Raw genomic sequence first — 22493 nt, forward strand, 5'->3', positions numbered from 1 at the left:
CCCCCCATCCTTACTGATCCTCACCCAGGCATGCAAATCCCTGTGCAGATAGGCTAGGAAATTAACTAAAACCTCATCCAGGCCATATCTTAAAAGAATAGACCATAGACGTGACCTATTGACATAGTCAAAGGCCGGGGTAAGGTCCATAAAAGTAAGATAAATAGGAGATTTTTGAGCTACAGTGCACTTGCCAATGATCAAATTTAGGTTCAGACACTGTTCAATTGTACCCGCTTTGCTTCTGTACCGACATGACTGTAAAACTTGGACTTCCTCGGCCCATGACCTTATCTTGTTATAAAGAATCCTCCCTAAAATTTTCATTGTATTGTAAATCAGGGAGATTGGTCTGTAGGAACTGGGGTTAGATCAGTCGCCCTTTTTAAAAATCGGTACAATGATACTAGTGGACCATGTACTCGGGATCGTGGCGCTGGTTAAGTTGTTAAAAATATTTAAAAGGAGAGGCGCCCAAAAGTCAGGTTTGTTTTTAATAAGATCAATGGGCAGCCCATCGGGGCCATGAGCTTTATTGCCCAAGCTCTGTTGAATAGCTTCCTCCACTTCTGACAGGGTTATTTCAATCCTGGTGGGGGCATGATGTTCATAAGAATACACATTTTCAGTTGGGGCTGAATAGATTTTTGAAAAATGTCCCTCCCAAGATTCGCTAGTTATACTGCAACTTATGGCGGTTAATGGCTGACCAAATGACCTGATATTTTTTACTGCAGCCCAGAAGCCATTCACGTTTTTTAGGGCAGCAGCACAAGCGAGGTTATCCCAACGTGCTTTCAAAATTTCGTCCTTTCTTAGTCTAACGGCTGACTTATAATGGCGCCTCAGAGACTTGATAAGTAACACATGTCTAGGAGTTGTTGAGAGTGCCTTGCGAAGCTCTCTATTGGCCAAGTAACAGTCTCTGTTGAACCATCTAGGTCCGGATTGAACTTCCATTATGGGCCTAGATAGCAGGTGTTTGATGCCCTCACACAATAGAGCAAAGGCGACAATAACCTCAGGATTATGGTCTTTTAGTGACAGACAGATATCAATGAGTGACGAGCATTTGTTTACCATTTTACAAAACAAATTATTGTTATCGATACCCCGCCAAACTAATCTTAGATTATCAGTAGAGGGTGATAGATTCCTAGCACCACACTCCTTAGTGTATATCGGCTTAGGGGCGATTCTCAATGTTATTTTAATAGGGTTGTGGTCGCCATGAACAGTCGGTACAACCTTGGCTTTTATCAAACAATCTTCAAGAGTAGAGGAAATAAAAACATAATTAATGGTGGAGGCGCAGTCCCTGCCTCTATATGTCAGTTCAACGCAATTATCCTCATAAGGTGCTGCAGCGATTTCCATAGCATTACCTAAGTTGTGGTTACATACATGGTCCAACAATTCTATCACCCTGTTGCATCGGGGCACATTAGTAAGCGGATATATCAATGGTTTATCCCCCCCAGAAATCCTGGCATTATCATCCCCCCCCAAGCAAATACCAGCTACATTAGCAAAAGCCTTGAGGTTTTGTAGAGTTGAGATAAAATTAAACAAATTAATAAAATTAATATTAGGAACAGTGTGAAAATCATTATTATAAAAATTAATTAAGCAAATGGAGACATCCCTTGTATAAATCAAAGCTTGAAATTTACAGTTTTTTGTGTACAGAACCTTTACCGTGCCCCCTGTCAAGATGTTCACCCAAATTGAGAGCCTTCCAGATGGGCGACCTGCCTTAGGAACCCGGGCAATAATATTAAAACCTTGGAACCCTTCCAAATAAAAGTCCAGCGTAGCCCAGGTTTCTTGCATCATCAGGATGTCCTGGGTTTGGACTATTTCAATCCAGTCAGATACATTTATTTTAGATGCCAAACCAGCGACATTCCAGCTTAATATGTTTAAATTTTGGTCGCTATCTGTCCTGGTTGGAGTATGCGGCCCAGAAAATGGATTCTCCCTAGGTATAAGAATACTCTCGTTAGGTGTCTAGGCGCTTGGGAGTCAATCTTGTGTATTTAGGGAGGACAAAGGTGAAAACCAATTATGCATCTTTAAAGGTGGTACATCATTTGTTTTTAAACCCACAATTGGTTTGTTGAAATAAACCAGTGGCAGTGACCAAATATTCCATGGGCCAGTGGGTGTTTCTTCCTGAACCATTAATAAGGATCTAACCATTGCGGGGTTTCCAAAGTTAATGACAATGCAGTCCCCCTCAATATTTTTTTTTTGTGGACGGCCCTACCCAGCTTACCCTGCAGACCATAATTATATTATTTGCATCAGCCACCCTAAACCCCTTATGTTTTGACAGCCAATCAACTCTTTTATTGCGCAATTGGTGCCATATCTCAGTTTGGTTTTTCCTGAGGGGAGGTACCCCTGCAAGGACTAAGACATAGGGGCAAGAAGCCGGTGGTAGGCTCAATATATCTTTACTAGCATGATGGATTTCAGTTCTCTCATGATCTGGAATCCTCTCAGGTTTAGTCTGTCTGGGTAACATGTGTCATTCTGTTAGTATTAGACGGCATACATGGAGTTGTAACAGGTAAGCCACTATTACCACCAACATTAAAAGAATTACCCTGAACTGTAGTGACCTTTGATGAAAAACACTCTAACTTTAGCGCAGGTATTACAGGGCCCATTCGTTGCATATAGTGTTGGGGCAGAAGTGTGTGGGAGGCAAGAAGTACCATCAATTATCAGAATTGTATCAGACCCCTCTATATTAGCAGGCTTGACATTTTTGAGTTGTAAACTTAGTCTATTTGACAGAGTGTCTAACCGTTTCAACAGAGCAGAAAAGTTCATATCAATCAAATCTTTGATACGAACGAAGACAGTGTTCACAAGGGTATCCATGAAAGTTTCGCCCAGGGTACTATAGGGAGCGAAGGGGTGTGTAGCGCCAGTCTGAGTACCAATAGAGCTCCTTGAATCCCCATAGGAAATAGATTCTACAGGCTCGGGGGTCTTAGTGTTTGAGGGCGCCTGTAACCAAGAGCTCATAACATTGCGAGCGGAGCATGAGAGGGGGGTTGTTTCCTCTTTATTGGGATGGCTTTAGTCGTCTTCCTTTTACGCTTAGCCCCTAAAACTACAGGAGCTGAAGAATGGCCCTTATTTAGGACAGAGTGGGCGGCAATGTCAACATTAGATGTCTCAACAACAAGTCCCTCATTACTGAAAGTAGATCCTGGGCACGGGGACGTTGCGTTGCTTTGGCTGTTGTTTGGTTTAGTGGACTGCACATTGCGGGGTGAAAAGGGAGCAGCTATGTCCACTTATGCCACCCCTAACAAGAGGCCACCCTGAGATGCTTCAATCCCAAGGGACAGCCGCCTTTCAGTTAGTTCAATTTCATTAGCAACTATATTTACTGCCCTTTCCAGCATGCAGTCTATACTTGTAATGACTGGTCAAGGTGGTAGTGTCCCGATTTATTTCCCCATATCGTGGGTTTGACGCAAGGATGATTTTTACGAGTAATAACACTCACCTCGGTCAATGTCCTGCAAGCCAGAAATAAGGGGGGGTGGCCCGGCCCGGCCACTTTCGGTCGCTGACGGGTGCAGATGGGCCCGCCCGCGCACTCCCGCGCGCGTCTCACGCTGCGGGGGCCCTGTGATGGCCCCTGGGCACCTCCGGCATAGCGGGAGCGACTTGGCATAAAAGCTCTTCCTGGCGCAGGTGTCTCTGGGGGACAGAGTCCCCTTGCAGCAGCTGGCGGTGATCCTCTTGTGTGTCCCGCGCTGCGGGGACCTGTGATGGTTATCATTAATCCAGTTTTCCAGCTCATGCAGGAGTACCTTCACAAAGGCTTTTACATCTACATCTGTTAGGGCTATTAGCCTGTAGTTTTCAGGTGAAGTGTTGGCCCCATTTTTATGAATTGGGTGCAAAATGGAGCCTTCCCATGATTCCAGGATGTCAGACAGTAGAATGTATTTATTAAAAAGGGTATAAGCCCATAATGCTAGGTCCTCCTTAAATATACTCTGGGTAGGTCATTTGGGCCCAGGGCTCCATACTTCTGGATTTCCTTCAGGATGCTTACTATTTCCTTTTCCTTTATTATGGTTGGGTTCTCCTCAAGACCCACTAGGGTGTTGGTAAGTGAGTTTTTGATGGTGGCCCATGTTTTTGTAACATCTACATAAAGGTTTGATACGTGGTCGACCCATTTTTCGTCTTGGACAGCATTCGCCTTGCCTGTGGTTTTGCTTGCCAGACTGTTAATGTATCCGCAGAATTCCCTTGACTTACATGGTGCTAGCTTGGAAAATATGCTTCCATTCCTCCTCTGTGTTTTCGCTTTAGCGCCCAAACCAACTTTTTGTATTCTTCCTTGCATCTTTTAGCATGCTTTCAGTATTTGGGCACTTCCCTCTTCTATGTTGTAGTTCTACAGGACAACACCTACGTTTGCTCTCCTTAAACATTTTGTTAGCTAGATATGGAGCGGCCCTTCATGCTGTAGGTTCTGGGCTTATTGGATGTTAGGGCTGTGTGTAGCTTTGTTATTGTTGACCCACAGTGCTTATTTACTAGGGGCCATATTAGCAAGGGCAGTATCGCCGCTTTAGCGACACTTTTTGCCGATAAAGCGGCGATATTTTTATCACCCTATTAGCAAGCTGTCGCTAACAACTGACAGCTTAATGGTGATAGCGTCCGTTTTTTTACCGCTTTGCATGTCAGCGATATTTATCGCTAATGACATGCAAAGTGGGCGTTCCTCACTAAAATTAATAGGAAGAAGTCGCTAACACAACTTCTCCCTATTAGCAATGCCCGCGAAGCGATAAAAAAACTCGCGCTAACCGCGATATCGCTGGATTTTAACACTTGCTAAAATCCTGACTTAGCCATCGTTTTCTATGGGAGGTGGATCTATGGCTGAATCCGCAACTGCCTATTAGCGACCTTTTCCTTAGCGATGGAAATTCATCACTGGTATTCCCGCGTTATTGATGGAGAATCGCCGCTTTCGCTGGTTTATTATCGCCTTGGAGATAAACGTTTATAATAACACGTTATCTCCGCGATCTAAACCAGTAATAGCTGGCGATAAAAAATACAGCGCTTAAGCGTGCTTTGCAATGATTATCGCAAGTCCTTGCTAATATGGCCCTAGGTTCGGTTTATGTCCCAGAGCTAGTGAAATAAAAGTAAGTTTTTATCTTAAGTATAGGGCTTTTCAGACTGGGCCCCATTTAATTATTTTTAGTAATGGGCCGACATTGGTTGGAAGCTGTAGGCCACCCATATTATGGATCCTGTGAATTTCGAGCTTATGTTGACCACAATTGATAGTGGGTGGAAGTCGCTTTCAGTTCTGAATTGAACTTCGTACCGCTTACACTTGTTTAACAAGGTCTTACTTAGGAAGATGTAATCCAATGTAGATATGTTTTAAAAAGTAGGCTTTGATTTATCCTCCAGAGAGCCCTTCTGGTCGGCCGAGGCCAGCTCGAATGCTCTAATGCAGGCTTCTAGCATATTGCGAGATGCCTCCCTTTAGTTCCCCCCAGATTGGCGCGTTTCATGTGTTGAAATTGGCAGACACTATACACTCACATCCTGGGTAATCATAGTGTAAAGTTTTTATCTGATCAGTGATATTTCTGTCGATCTCGCTTTTCAAGTCCCTGGGGTTGCCGAACAGATTTATCACCAAGATTGGAGGGATTTTTCCATCCAATACCAGGCCTTTGAGTTTGAGGGTCAACACGTCACAGGTGGAGTTCCTCAGTTCCATTACTTTTACCTTCAAGCCCAGTTTCACAAAGGTGGAGAGAGCAACCATTGGTCTCCCAAACAGATGGTTTTTTTTCTTATTTTTTGGTTTACCGTGTTGATTGCGTTGTACCCTGGAATGGAGGTGGGCAGTGGACCTTGTTTCTTGGATTTCACCTGTGTTCAGGTGTTCAAAAGTGCTTTTATTTACCATTAGAGAGTTTAGACCTGCCCCATTCCAGCTTCTTATTTTAATCGAGGTTCTAATTGCCTTTTAGTTACGCTAGGAATTTGTCGGGCTTTGATTATGAGAGAAGCCGGTAGCCAGCCCCAGTCAGCCTGTTCGTACAGGTGGTTGTTGGTAGGTGCTGTTGGTGCGCCCGTGGGAGAAGTATCCCCTGCATCACTTGGCAGATTCGCCGTGATATTTTTCCCCCCATATGTGGGGCATTGTTTGCCTTGTTCCTCTCAGTGCACTATTTGCAGCCTTACGCTGCACCGGGGAGTTTTGCCTGTTAGACAAAATGTGGGGGGATATTTCCATCACTAGCTCATTGATGAGAACACCCCACTCCTTAAATTGCTTGGCTTTTGCTATGATATTTTTGGCATCTGCAATATCGAACCATTCTGTCAGTCTGGATTCTCTATGGCTAATGCAGGAGCAGTTTTTAAATTGTATTGATTTAAGGTGCGCCCGCGGAGGGATAATAACGAGGGCATGGTATTAGGAGATGTTGTATGTTGGTCCTGTTGAGAGTGTCCCAAGGCCCTCTCAACTTGAATTCTGGTGAAAATGAATACTGCGGGTGTGGATGCGGAAGGATGTTCGTCCTTTTTTTATCAGCATTAAGGCGTGAGTATGATGGATGATCATCTTTTTCTCTATTAGCATTGTGCTGTGTGAGGTATTATCCCTGTCGAGTCTCCGCCATCCTAACTGGGTTGCTCCTTTGCATGTCAGTTTGGTGTTCCGGTTCTACTCTACTGATCGTTACTGCTTGTTGTCATCTGACCAGCATTTCTGGTGCTACTCATTGAAAGCTTTGGTGTAAGGCAGTCAAGAACCCTGATGCAGCTCTACTATTCTATGTAGATTGCCCCATTGCATGTCGGTTTGTTGTTCCGGTTCCACCCTACTGATCGTTACTGCTTGTTGTCATCTGACCAGCATTTCTGGTGCTACTCATTGAAAGCTTTGGTGTAAGGCAGTCAAGAACCCTGATGCAGCTCTACCATTCTATGTAGATTGCCCCATTGCAGGGCAGTTTGACCTTCTGGTTCCGCCACCGTAGTCATTCGTCCTTGTGAACCCTCTGTCCGAGCCCTTCGGTAGGAGGGACGTTCAATTGCACCAGGGACCTGCCTCTGTTGTTAGAGTCCACAGCCTGTGAGTCCGTTTTTGGCTGAAAGATATGCACCATGTAATTCAAGGTCTGGGCTTAATTTTCCTTTGTTTTGTTGTGCCTTGGAGAGCAGGATCAGACCAGTGCTTGATGGTGCAGAAATGCTTTCCGAAGTGTATGCATTTTGATTATCTTCTAAAGGCTGTTTGGATGGCTTTTTTGTTGCTGCCTTTGAAGGGAAGATCGGATAAATCTCCAATGCCTCTTCTGCCGTTTCCCTGCTAAGATTTTTTGAACTTGTGGTTGAGTGTTTGTTTTATTTTGTGCATTGTGAGTATCTCAATTTTTTCTTTTGCTGATTTTCAGTGATGGTTTTTTTATCACGAAAGGGGTATATGGGTACTTTCCATCAGTTGGGGGCGAGCGGCATTCATGGGTTCTGGTGTATTCTCCCTTTCATGATTATTTGTCTGCGATATTTCAGTTGTGTTCTCAGCAGGACCTGCATTGTTGTGTGCATGCTCCGCATGTTGCAGCCGCTTGATGCCCTCAGTGCTCAAGTGTATGAAAAGCGCAGTGTAGGCCTGTTGCATCTTCACACTGGAGCCACTTTGCGCTCCTTTGCTTGAGGGCCCTTGGTCTGTGGTGTCAGATTCTAGGCCCATATAGCTATAGTGAGGAGCCTCGTGCCATGGCCTCATTATGTTCCACCACGATGTTCCGCATCTTCCTTCTGCACATGATCGATTCGAGAAGGAGTTGTTCCACCTGCTGCGACCATCTGGGTATTTTTTGTGTGTTTTACTAATGTGGACAATAGTTCCGGAAGTGTAGCTAGCTTATCAGATATGGCGTTGCTGGTCGCTCCAGCTTCACTTATTTGCTCAATTACCGAGAGGTCTAGCTTCTGATTGAGCATGTCCAGTTTCTTATCGAGCGTGAACATGCTATGGGCAAGCATATGTGCTCCACTTGGATATCTAGCTTGTATGACTTCCAAGTAAAAGGTTTCACCACAGCTAGAAGAGATGAGTTGATGGTATTTACAATTGCATCATGGACTTCGTCGCTGTTTGGCCTAGGACGCGGGGATGGTCCTCTGGGGGTTTGGGCCCCTGAGCCATCCTGGGTTCTGCCTCCATTCTGCTTACAAAGTGCTCTATTCCAGTTAAATGTGGTGCGAAGTTTTGTTGTTGAAAATTGTGAGGGTTGTGCAGATGCCATCGTGTCCCCTTAGATATTTTCACGGGGGTGGAGCAATCATGATTAAGCCTTTCCGTTTCCGTACAATATGAGTTATCGACCTGGTAGTTGACCGAGTGTTGAATTATGGCCTCTGTGAAAATTCCTTGCCCTTTTTGAGGCTCTGCAGAATTAGCCCCAATTGGAATGTTGTGAGGTTCATGTGTAGATAGGCACGTTTAAGTTGCTTTCTTGAGTGAACTGTGCCTGATCTTGTATATGGGCCTTTGGGCTCGAGTCCCCTGCTGCCACTGTTGAAGAGATCTCTATGACCAACGAAGATATGCTTAAATTGTGTAGTGTTTCTGATGCATTTACTCCGTTCTTCTGTCATCGCCCCAATTATTGACTCTTTGAGGTTAGGACTTACTAAGCTACCTGCACTGGGTGTCGCTCCTCATTTTGCTTTAACAGCTCTGGCTGCCAAGTATTTTCCTCCTTGTCAACCCTTGCAAAATACTTATGAATGGTGTGTCTTGGTGGCATTAGAGCCATATGCCTGTGCCAGCTTTTTCTTTGGTTGGTCGGTGCCTGCCTTGTCCTCCCCAGCTGGAGGCAGAGGTGAACGTCTCTCAGGTGTGCTGCCAGGCTCGGGTTCACGTTGACCATAACTAGTATGGGGAGCCGGTTGAATCTTCAGCTCACCTGCTGCATTTTCCATTATTTTGTTCCTCATGATTGCTTTTCCCTGGTCTCTTCTTGTCCTGGCGCTATACCCGCGAGTCTCGAACACCCTATGGGAAAGCTTCCAGCTGGCACAAAATGCTGAAGGCTGCTGTACTGTCTTGTGAATCCAAATTGTGGGCCTTGTTTGCCCTGCCAGGCATGCAGGCTAATCCTCAGTGGCTTGACTATCAAGAAGTATAGCAAGGCCGCATTTGCTGAGTTTGTAACGGAGAGCGCGATAGCAAGCGTGGGGGAAGAGAGCAAACCCGGGCAGCAAACCGCACCTGAACCTAGTCAGACCGCTTCCGTGATGCAGGGTCCAACCATGCAGCAAGATCTACCTTATTGCCCGCTTGCTGGCACTGCTGACACCTGTATTTTCCACCCTGTATGGCTTGGCTCCAAACGCGACTTCTGCCAGCAAGTGTGAAAAGCAAAGCTCACCACACAGGTTCGAGAGGCAATTGGTTAGGCTCACCTCGATAAAGTCACAGTAGGTCGGTGGTAAAAAAACATCTTTATGATGGACTGATTTGAGGTTTCTGAGACTTCTGGCTTACGGTGCTTGTGACCACTTCTTTCACTAGGTAATAAGGTGAGGCATTAGAATTAAGGAAACAGGAGCCACTCACTAGAGACTACAGCTACAACATGCAAAGCTGGCATGACTGTTGACGTGCCTCCTCCTGTAATTTCCACATAGGATACTTCTTGATGCACAAGGAGCCTGTGACTGATTGTCTAGGCGATGTTATCCCACCCCAGATGGGTCAGAAGATAGAAAAGGATCATGGTTAGCTCTATGGTGCCTACAAGAAGAGGGTAAGTCCTAGACACTGTAAGAGTTAAGGTGACTGAAGCAGCTGAGATTCTGGGGGCTGCAAGTCACTTCGGCAATCAAAGGAATCTACCTAATGAGGCGGGACCAACCACCTCTATTCCCCTGCTTGCCTCTTCCCTTCTGGTCCCTGGCACTGCCTGGCTCCCCTTTAGTTGCCTTAGGCGTGCACCTACTGCATGGTGCCCCCACTCAATGGTCAGTACTTGGTCTCCTTTGGTGGCTGGGAGCTTGGAACTTTGATGTCGGCTTGATGAAGGCGGCCTGTGGTGCCGCTGTGGCAGCCAGAGCAGAGTGGCTGCTGGACAGGCACTCTGTGTTTTAAAGTCTGGACCGCTGAGGGCTTCCGTGGTTTTGCAAAGTCGGCGGAGCTCCCGGGGCCTGGGCAGGGCACCAAAAGTAGAGCAGGAGACGAAGCAGGTGGGAATGTAGAGGATCGGGGGAGAGGAAGCACCCTCGTCACTTGATGCTCAGCAACTACCAGGACTTCCACACGTATGCAAGAGAAAGAAGCACTTGCAAAGTCAATACATCTCAGTTTTGAAAATCTGAGCTGTGGGCTTTACCTATGCTTATTGGTCATAGCATTCAAATACATGCCTCAAGGCGCATGTGCATGCATGACCAGTAATTTTTTAAAGGGTTTCGTATTAAAGGATAGTCCATGATGCGTGTGCATCCTGATGCACTCGTGCACATATGTCATGACTCTTGGTGGACATTTCTAATTTATTGTTTTAACAAGATTAACAACCAAATAATGGTAAAATAAAATGTTAAAAATTAAACCAAAGTGTCTGTTGAGTGTGAAAATGTTTGCAACACTTGGCAGCTGCCAGGCCCTTGCTAAAAAGACAGCCAGGACAGGGAGATGGACAGGAAGTGGGGAAGAGAGTACAGGAAGCAGGGAGTTGTGAAGCAAGAGCATGCATATAATGAGAAAAAGCGGGAGAGAGCAGGCAAACAACAAAGCCCTAAAGCAAATCTGTTCAGGGTGTCCAACCTGTTCAGGTAGCTATGCATCTTCTACCCTAATTCAGCTGAGCACAAAAGCCTTGCCCACTAAGATTGTCCCTTGTGACCTGGTTCACAAAGTTGTTCGAGCACCTAAGTCGATCTGCCTTTGCAAGGACAAAATCACATTCCTGAGTTATAAAATCAGGAACTATGGGATTTATTCCTCACAAATGGGACTTTAGCGCAATATATGGTTTACTACAAGGAGCAGGTTTGGAAATTCGCCTGGTTAGGTCTTTTTGCAAAAGTTGGCAAACTCATACAAACTCTCAAGCTCGTGGTAAATCCGACAAATATGTACTCTACCACCATGGTTTCTAGAAACTCCATGTTTGCTACACAGTTCAAATTTACAGGACAACGAATTAAAACTATTCACACCTCTGGGGCATATATTTTAATCACAGCTGCAATGTAAGGGGTGAATTGTAGCGAGACGCGTCTTGGAGGGAAGAAGGAAAAAAAGGTATTGGCTTCCATATGCTTCTGATAAGGGTTATTCTTTTCACATTTGTGTAGCAAAGCAGAAGCTGAACACGAGTAACCCTTCCTCCCTCTACTAAAATGCCATTAGCAATAAAGGTATATAAGGTAGCATGGATAGATGGGTTTTCCATACTTTTTAGTTGTTATTCCTATGAGGCTCTTTGGCATTTTTAAATTGCCTACAAAAAACTACCAATAGGCCACCGAAAAAAAGACCTTGCAAATAATATGGCCACTAGCAATAGAAGTGAAGCAATCTTTTTTTTCCAATCATTTATTGCTTCTGAGGTGAAATGGAGTGAACATGCTGCAGAAAAGAGTACACGTTGCCACCCAGGACTTCTGCTCCATCTGCGGATCTTTGAAACCTTATACTTTCCAAAATGGCTTTGCTGAAAATGAGCCTTCAGGTGGAGGAGAAGCAAGTGCTTCTCTTACCGGACTATAGATTCCAGACCCTGAAAAAAAGAGTATGGCCTCCTGACTATATGTGGTGGACATGGATGGTGCCTCTGTGTTGAATTTTGTAGCTTGAATGTGTGGTTTTGGGAAGTCTTATATGTTTTCCAACATTGAGGCAGAACAGAACTTTCTAGATAATTTGAAAACACCTGACCTGTCTGAATAATTTATTTTGTTGCTGAGGGGTCCCCATTTGGTGCTTAGTTTGTTTTGCGGGAACTTACTACTACCTTAATTTATTTATTTATTTTAAAAGCTTGTATAGCACAGCAGCTACCCAACACGAGTTTTCCCGGCGCTTAGGCAACAGGTGAGGTTACTCAGTCCACAGGATCAAAAAAGCCATGTTTTCAGTTGTCTGCGCAAAGTGATCAAAAAGGGTATTCCAGAGCTTGGGGCCTAGGTGCCTAAAGTAGCGACCTCCCATGCACTTAATAGTTATAGCTTAATGTAATTTGAGTTTGGGATGAAATGGTTTTGTACTATTGCTATAAGTATCTAGAGGATGGTGTTTACTTCTGGCATCTTCTGAATCTATTCCGTCCTACTATTTCGACCCCTGGTCCGATCCGGGTGTAGTCTTACTGCTGTTTTTCTACCCCACTGCCGTTTCCCCCATGCGAGTTTTAAGAGGAGAGAGCTATAATTGAGATATTCCCATACTGTTTCAATTAAGGCTGTCTCTGTTCAGTTTGAGATCATATTATTATTTTAGATCCTGCTTCGCCTGTTCAATCCTGGTGTTTGAGACAATGTAAATGATTGAATCTAACCAATACTTTATCAATCAATAATAACTTTAATCGGAAGCAATTATTAATCGATAAAAGTAATATAGAAAACATTACAAGTATAAAAAGCATAAAAGATGCAATTTATAGCACCAACTCAGAGTATGTGCCCAATTTTACAGTAAGAACACAGAAAGAAAAGAAATGTATAATCAAATACCAATATCATAGTATATCGATGATAAAAGGACAAGTGTGCGACAGTTGAAAAATAGAAGTTAAAAAACATTCACATCTAGGTGGGTTGTTTCCCCGCATTTGCACAGAGTTCCTACAGCATAGTCAGCTGAAATTAAGCAAAACTAGAGAGGAGAAGGAGGACAAAAATCTCATAATGGGTCCGCCATGCACTCCCTACCTGCCCTAGCAAGCATGCTTAAATCTTTTCAAATGTGAGAACATAGAAATACAGTAGATATGTACTTAACACGCATATCACCACCCAATATAACACCATAACATTGCACACTATGTCTCATTACTGTGGGAGAGCTCAAACATTTTCTTTCTGACGTAAAAAAAAACAGCCCACAGAAAGGATGCCATTCTGCAGCAGATCTCCAAGGAGGGCAGAGATTGTAGGTATAAATACGCAGGTCGACATTGCTTGAAGTGTGCCCCTCTTATAATTGGTATAATGTAGCGCTTCCTCTGGTGGTTATACAACTTGCTGAAAATGCAACATGCATAGTATTCTGAGCAATTGCATCACTACAGGGACAATTAGTTAAAACTGTGGACCAGTCATATATATTTGGGAAGCTGACAAATTGGTGGAATGTGCCTTGTCTTGGACGAATCAGGACAAACCTGTGTCTCGCTTTCAAAATTGCTTTAAGATAGGGTTGCATATTGAAGGTGGTTAAAATCATTTGATTTTTCAAAACACTGTTTTACAAATTTCAAATGAAAGTCTAACATTCTCCAGATGAGTCATAGCTTTGTTTCTTAGAAAGTCCCAACTAATGAGGTCTGGTATTTCAGGCACTACAAACTTATTTATAAGGCTGTAATAGCTCATTTCATGATCATTACAGTATATTCTTTCCTTATTATGCTTTATATACCGTTGACATATGTATCTCCTCATTCTCTACTAGTCTGAAGCATTGCTAATGGCTTGCTATGAAAACCGTGAGCTTAGAACTCGTAGGGAGACTTGAGTCTTCACTTTCACAAAATAGCTGAGTTGAGGTGTGGTGGTACCATTGTTGCAAACCACTAGGCTTCAGCCCTTCTGTGAGAAATGGGATTCCTGGTATGCACCCAGGCCAGGCAGGAACTACCACTCTAGTCAGGATAAGCTAGATACACAATTAAAGATAACTTGTGCGCACCCTCTGGTAGCTTGGTACAGAGCAGTCAGGCGTATCTACAGAGGCTATTTGTAGAGTATTTGTGCAATACACACACAGAACCCAATGAATACACCACAAAAAGACTCACGTAGGTTTAGAAAGATAGGTTATAATATTCTGAACAAAATAAGACCTACTTTTAAAAGAATAAACACAAAAAAGTGCTTAGAAGCAAGTAGCGCTAAAAAAGTTACTTTAGGTCCTGCTGGACCGGGGCAAAGTCAAACTTCAGGTTGACCACGATGGAGCGCCGTCTAGCTAAATGACCCAGGCAGGCCCTGGTGAACAAATTACCTTTCCAGTTAGCCAACAATTAGATGTGTCAATCTTCTCCATGCAGTGAAGGTGATGCATCAGTTCTGAAGACGGGTGCCGTAGTCGTATGCTGTCCAATGCATTGATCTATGGAGGCAAAGTGCTGGTTCCGATGCGATGCACCACTGTTACTCCCGCAGCCTGGTCGATGCACTGGTCTTTCCAAACGCAGACAGGAGATGCATCAAAATCCATGTTGCAAGTATCTGGGCCACTTCCAGTGAGCCTGACACGGGAGCAGCTGTAGAGACTTTGATATCCCTATGTCTCAAGCAATAGGAGGCAAGCCAACATGCCATTGTAGATCACTTGGAGTGACAGCAGAGTCCAACTCTCCTTCAGCAGAGTCTGAGAGCAGCAGGGCAGCAAACAGAAAAGCAGGCCTTCCAGATCTGCAGTCCAGTTGAGTCCTTTAAGCTGCACAGCAGTTCCTCTGACAGAGCTTCAGTTGCAAGTCCAGTAGTGTCTGATTTTAGGGGGTCAGTGACCCAGTACTTATATCCAAAGGTGCCTTTGATGTAGAGAGGTGACTTCAAAGCAGCTCTCTGAAGTACACAAGTATCAGTTTCAACCCGATCCTGTTCGCCAGGCTATCTGTGGGGGGTAATCAGTCCTTAGTGTGGGGACATGATACAGTCCATTCAAGTGAAGTTTTATCCCCTCCCTTTCATCCTGCCCAGGCAAGGCCATCAGAATGCAGATGTATGTAGGTGGCTACTAAGACTCACCTATCCTTCCTGTGTTGTGGCTGCTTGAGGAAATGCACAAAGTGTAGCTGTCACCCATCCCAGACGTGTATTGGAGACAGGCTGTCAGGCATACCGAGCATAAGTGCAGAGAAATGTCCACTTTCTAAAAGTTGAATAACTACAAGGGTTTGGGATAATTTAACATCAGCAAGGCTAAGCAACTACAAAATCAAACGAACAAACAGATGCCAATACTGACTCTATTAAAAAAACAAAATGATTTCAATTTGTGATCACACAACATAATTACTGTGAACACCATTTAACTTCAACATTGTTAAAAAAAGACTTTGCATTTTGCATACACCTGTCAACGTCAGAGAAACAGCAACATTGTGACACAAAACAATTTGAATTCATTACATGTCCCACATCAAATAAATATCAAAGAATAATCACTACAATAAATTATACTACCCAAAATCGAAAAAACACAATATAAACACGTGACCATAAATGTCCTAGCTCTGAATTTTGAAGCAACCAAAGGGGTGATGGGACTGGATTCTTGCCTACCTGGTTATCTCCAAGAATCCTCTCAGGTCGCCAGGATCTTTTTATCCGCTAAATAGTGTAGAGGGGAGGAAATATAATTAGCAAAAGATAATCACCAAAATTTGATTTCATTTGGTAAGGACCACTGACTCCAAATCTAAAATTTATAGGATTTTATTACAACCAAGAACAACTAAACATACAGACACCTCAATACAAGGTGTAGAAGATAAATGGGAACTAATACAAATGCAAGTCTACGTAGGATTCTCATTTGACTGAAAATTAAAAGAATCACTGACTCTCAGAGCATCAAGAAAGCAATGGTTAAGCCAATATCCAAATTAGGAATCATTAGTCTAAAAAGGAAAAAACGTTAATCTATTCCTACTCTAACTCTAAGGTGACATCCCTACTTAACATTTCCCTTCCCAGGCAAGAGAATAAAGGTGTCAGAAGTGAAGACTTCCTAAGAAGTACATTCACTTAGTCAGAGCTCGATCTAAGATGCTCTTTCTAGCTTCCCGTCTAAACCTCAACTGCTCAAACCACGGGGCACTGTCCCTAATACAAAACCCCAAAAACGTAGAACACACCATTCGGCACACCTCTTCAGCCAGGTCTTCTTCCAGTACTTTTCCTACAAAAATTGTATCGCATCCAACGACGGTTAGCTTGACCTTGGGTCCCAGGCACCTTCTCCGCTGAAAGTATCATCCTCACATTACAACGTACTCCCCTGTTGGCTTCTCGTAGCATCCTAACTCCTAAAACAAAGACCTAGTCTCACTAACGAGCTAAATGTCCTTGCACCTGCAACAGAAACATGGGAACTAAACTTTTTCTCTTTCCTAAACTTTTTCATTGTTTGCAACCCAAAGCCTTTTACCAAGGGAAATCATTTTTGGCCTACAACGTTTAGCTAACATAAGAAAATGAACAGGCCTTTCACTCCAAACGTATATGCGATCAGGCCTTTACAATGGTAAACACATCACTAAATTACACTCTAAGCATGAGTTCATTATTCTCATATAAGTGAATAAGCAACCTACACATGTAACTTTAACATGGCACACGTTTAACCCAATACATTGCATTACATGAAACTAATCATTATGCTTTTACTAAATACAGTTGCGGTAACTTGCAGCGTTACTCTTCACAGAAAGCATTATTACATTTCTAATCACCTCTATGTTAAACGATTTTGGCACTACATTTCTATGGCACTTTTTAGCTTACATCGATTAATATGCGGGTGCTGACTAACGGTGAATATGATGCACCCCTACAAATTTCAGAATCATGTGACGCTCTATCATTTCCCCCCTTTGATGACAAATGTCATCACACAGTTAATTCCCTTGGAGAAAGAACCAACTTAAACAGTACTTGTTGCCATCCTCCCCCCGTCGGAACCTCTCCATATTCTTGAGATTCTGATATTTACTGTCCTGCAGTCTAGCCATTCACACTTCACTCGCTCTGAGAGCTCTTTCAATTCTGTTTCCTCTGTACCACTTATAAGCTCTAATGAGACCCCACAAGCAGATCACACAAACCACAACAATAATAAGGGGCTTCAGCACGAATCCAAGGAACCCCTTTCCCAAATTCGCAAACCAACTTCCCACATGACCAAATCCTTTACCAACCTTTTCCCACACACCCTCTTCGGTCAAGTCCTCAATCTCTTGATGAATCGTGGTAATGTCTATATATCTCTCCAGATCCTTGCTATTGTCTGGAATATACGTACAACATTCCTGAACTTTCAACAATTTACAGACTCCGCCCTCTTTTGCCAATAAGACGTCTAGAGCAAGACGATTCTGCAACACCATCGTCCTTATCGACAACATCTCTCCATCCACCAGTATCAGTGACCTTGCTCTATTCATTGACAACTCATCAACCACAGTCGCCAACCTTCTGCTGATCTTCACATCATTTAAAATCACACCCAAGCTTGGTATCATCGCTCCAAAAACATCATCAATCACTGCTCCCGCACTCGCAGCTCTCCGTACTTTAGAATGATGTCCAGTCTCCAAAAGATCCAAATCTTCCGCATGATAGATTTTTGGAAAGATAATAGCCAAGTAACATGTACCATACCAATTCGCAGGCAACCTCACGTAGGCATTCCTTCCACACACATAATAAATAGTTGGAATCACTTGCACCGGACCTTGCAAAAAGTTCTTAGCAGAGTCCTCCATTGTAAAGATATGGTCACACGTACTTTGTCCTACCGAAACCTTTTCATAGTAGGTCTGAGGACGTCTTACACACAACTTCCCCTTTTGCACCTGATCTAACGCTATGGGTCCATAACTCCCCTTAGATCTGTGTAACCTCTCCTCGTCAGTCCAATCCACTGGACTCTCTCCTGTATTTCGTGTCTGTGTTAGTTTTCTATAGCTATCCTCCACTTGACCTATGAACTTCTTCTCTGTGTCTGACAATGAACATGTCAAATTATGTCGATGAGCATAAGCCGTATTCAATTCCAAAGTCGGTATGAAATACTTCCGAAGTCTGTCTTCTGACTTGTAATAATCGTATTTATTCAAATGCTTATAAGCTGGAACTTTAGGAAGTACTGCATCGTAATTGGAAAAGAAATACTCAAATTGTCTTCTCTCATAAAAGATACTAAGCAACAAACTACAAGAAATTCCATAGGTTAGTGGAAGGTGATGGTATCTAATACCCTCATCTACAGAAGAAGGTAGCTGCATACACACATAACAGTGGTTCGCATCTATCGCATCCACATATTTGCACAACAACTTCGCATAAGCATTAAGCTTAAAGTCACTTCTAGACAGATCTATGTGAAATCTACGACTCTCTTCAAGTAACAATGCTCTTTTATCTCCTATAGTAACCTCCTTCCGGCTAGAGGTGGTAGGTGTAGGTGTCCCTTGTACCTCCCCCTCCTGCTCATGCGAAACGATATGAGGCTACAACTAAAGAGACTATCACCACCCCTAAGAGTGTACCTATCACTAATTTAGCCCTACGGTGAGTATTTCCAGCATCTGCCATCCTTGCAACATTCTCAAAGTTCTTAGCTCGACAGCAACACGTAAGTCTCTTTCTCCTCCAGATATTGCTAGTGAACCAGTTCAAATGGCGCCTCAAAAGCTGGAAATCCCCTTGCAATTTTCAGTTCCTTATTTACACAGTCCACAAAAGACTTCCTTAGCCTGCTTTTGTCGACTTTACAGAAAGTCCCTAACTTTATTCTTCTTCCACTCGGGCCTAGGTTATCTCCTTCTTTTGGACTTTTATGTACAACAATGGTTTTACCTTCAATCCAGAACAAGATCAGCTCCCAAAATCTCTAAGACACCCTGCAAAATTTCAAGATGAAGTACCACTATACTTGATGTGGTGGTACAATACCAAAAGTCGGGAAAGCCAGTGTCTCCAAGATCAATTCACGAATCTTGCTCAGAAGTGGTGGATTCGGAATATTGAGAGTCAGTATTCCTTCGATCTCCACCCCTGGAACCAGTAACAACACGTCTATTTTCAGGTTCGGAGAATTGCTGATCAGAGTCAAGGATCTCAGCCTCCCCTGCTCAATACGCCTGGCATCAGTCACAACATATGTCCACTCTGGTGAGGCATACCTTTGACACAGCACTCTTGTTCTCCTCGAGCTTGCTCTTCGTCACTTTGTTCAGATTCAGACGTTTCAGAAACTGGGGCAAGATCTCTTTCAGGTGCCAATCTCAAGTTCAGCCGCCTCTGATTCACGGGCCAAACTCTTTCTGCTTCTGTAGCACTTCTGCTCTCCCTTCGTATACCCTGTGCACTACTTCCTCCTTCAATAGAATTTGACTCTACTCCACCCACAGCAACACTTTCTTCGTCTGAGTCAAATTCGGGGCTTCGATTTGCAAAACCCATTTCTGCTCGATCTAGTGCACAACCAACAGCATCAGCAACCCTCACAGCTTGGCTTGCCCTCTCAGATGGCCCTGCCACCTCAGCTGGATTTTCGTTCACAAGAGGGGCTGTATCTTCCAAGAGTGCTGGAACTCTGCAGGTATGGGAGGCATGCACCCAGTTTGGCAGTCCCCCACACTTCACTGCCGTGTTCGTGACCAGTATTACCTGGTACGGACCACGCCAACGAACATCCAGGCAACTCACGTGTTTACGCACAAGCACCCAATCTCCCGGGCACAAGTCGTGGCACAGGTCACTTGCGGCTGGAACAGTTGCTGCTTGCACCTGCTGGGACACAGAAGGGACTACGTCAGCTAGTCCCTTACACTAGTAGAGAATCAAGTCATCAGTGATGTTAATCAAAGCAGTAGCAGGTATCGCTGATACTCGCATTGCCCTCCCCATCAGAATTTCATGCGGTGACAACCAAGTTCTCCTATCGGGAACACTACGAAGGCTCATGAGAACCAAGGGCAGTGCATCAGGCCATTTCAGGGATGTCAAAGAACACACTTTTCAAGTGAGATAAGGCAACCCCCTAAAAGAATACTTTAAGGTCAGGGAACAGGGGGAGGGGAACAGAAAAATTAAGTACACAATATCCCTCTAGACCTATATTGCTTTATATCAAGCTTGTGTAGGCTCACATATGAGAAGCACAAAATACCCTTATATACACATTATTGTTGTCTTTTTATTGTATTTTATTTCTTTTTTCATCATTTTTGCATATGAGTTAAATTCATCTCCTTTTTTAAAAAAGATTTTTTTTATACAAAACAATCCAAGCCATACAAAAATATAACAATCTTTGCCTATATATACAATATTTGAGAAACAGAATTTATACAAAATATGAAAAAAAAAATTGTGTATCTATTAGAACCAACATACGGATATTGACATTAATTGAGAATATCCAAAGACAGAAAATCCCCATACCTATTCACACCTCTTCACACTTCACATTCATAACACTGTCATCCATAACATACATACTACCACCCTAGAGCCAAAAAAACATGCACAGAAGAGACCAACAGGGGTGAAGAGCTCAACCCTCTGATGCTGTGCTGAACGCTAGGGTGTGTCATTCAAACTGGTCAACGCACGTTTCGATGGCTTAGTCCTCTTTGAATGCCATCTTCTTCAAGACCTGTTACTTTGAAGTTTTGTAACGGGCAAGATGAGGGGGATAAGATTTCTGAAAAGACAATATGGAATATTATTTTGCTGGATGTCTGATCTTATATTTATTTGTTAAGAGCCCACAGGAGATATCTTACATTTTCTCCAAAATCAATGACTGAAATTATATATTTATGCTATCAAAGTTGCTAATGTGCCACTTAGGGGTGTTCTCAGTGAATAAAGTAGACCCACATCCGTAGGAAACATCCAAAGGGTGAATAGAAAGACATAGACGACACCTAGTACAGAGGCCGATAATTCTAGGTCATGCTCAAAAAGGAAAAACTCTGCAAGTTTGTGATAAAGAGAATACTAATAAACATGTAATGTCTGTCAAGTCATTAGAACCCCCCTATATTTTTGTCTCAAATGAAGGCAGACATGCCACCGGGGAAACTGACTAGAGGGAAAAATTCATATTTATTATTCCTTTTTTTTTTTTTTTTTTTTGTTTCCTCATATACCGTTGGGGAATTCTTGAAGGGAGCTTAGGCAACTCAAACTGAAAAGGTCAATCCTACCCGGTCCTGATGTTAAGCGACCAAGTTCAGAAGGAGCCATGCCTGATCCCTCAAGTTGCCACTGCTTTCCCAATCCACTCCTTTTCACGCCGTAACTGGCTCCCTGCGTTACTGGGGAGATTTAGGAACCGACAGGGCCCAGGATCAATCATAGGAACACCAAATTACCTTTACCTGTCTTGCCATACCACCAGGAGCTTCCAAATTTTATCAAAACTTGTGGGATCACATGCCATATCTGACTTACTGGTAAAAATAACATGTTTAAGACATTTTGAAAAGGAAGGAGGTATTGGATCCTTCCAGGCTCTGCATATTTCGCGCCTGGCAAGGAGTATGACGTAAAAAATAAACCTTGTGTTGAGATCATCAGTATTATAAACTACTCCTAGTCCGGAAAGAATAGTGCTAGTTGTTATTACCATTGGTATCTGGAGAACATCCCCCAGAAAGCCCTGTACTGAATCCCAATAATTTTTTATTTCTGGAAAAACAGACAGCATATGCACATCATCTGCAGCCAGGAGTCTACATCTTGGGCAATGATATTCTAGAATTTCATAAGTTTCTTTGGGGATATATATGCCCTATACATAGTGTACAAATGGTTCCGCTTTAATGTGGCCAGCTTCACCACAGCCTGCAAGATAGTAAATGAATCGATCCAAATATCCACCGAGTCTACACTCTCTGATACTAGTATATTATTCCATAGCTTTTGTATCTCTGATTCAGAGATGTTCTCGGCTTCTAACATAGCTGTATACCAGTATGAAATTTGATTTTTCCACTTATTCTTCCTGTATACTAGATCAAATTTTGGATTAGGGTTATTGAGATTCCAGGGCTTAGTTAACCACCATCTGGGCAGCTGATGATATTTAAACCTAGTAAGTGTACCCCCGGTAAGACCAGATATTGCCTCCCAGCTAAGAAGCTGCGAATCAACCTGGAGATCTCCCCAACACTCAATCCCCGCTGCCCTAAGAGGGCGAGATAGTAGGTCATCGAGGCAGGCCGGTGTTCCTGGAGATTCCCAGATTGGAGCCTGCACTGAGTAATAGGGAATATCAAGCTTCTGCCTCACAAAAACCCAATTTCTAATAGCTGTCCCCAAGATCTTTAGTCTTATTTTTTTTTTTTTAATTTTGGGTCTCCAAACTTAAAAAGAAAATGTGATTGGCCCTGTGGTACATCCCGTAGCAGCGCTTGAAATAATAAACCTAACGATGTTGCCTCTATCTCCCCCGCCAGGGGTCTAAGGTTTTTAAAATGGAA

Source organism: Triturus cristatus, chromosome 3_1, assembly GCF_964204655.1.
Source record: "Triturus cristatus chromosome 3_1, aTriCri1.1, whole genome shotgun sequence".
NCBI lineage: Eukaryota > Metazoa > Chordata > Amphibia > Caudata > Salamandridae > Triturus > Triturus cristatus.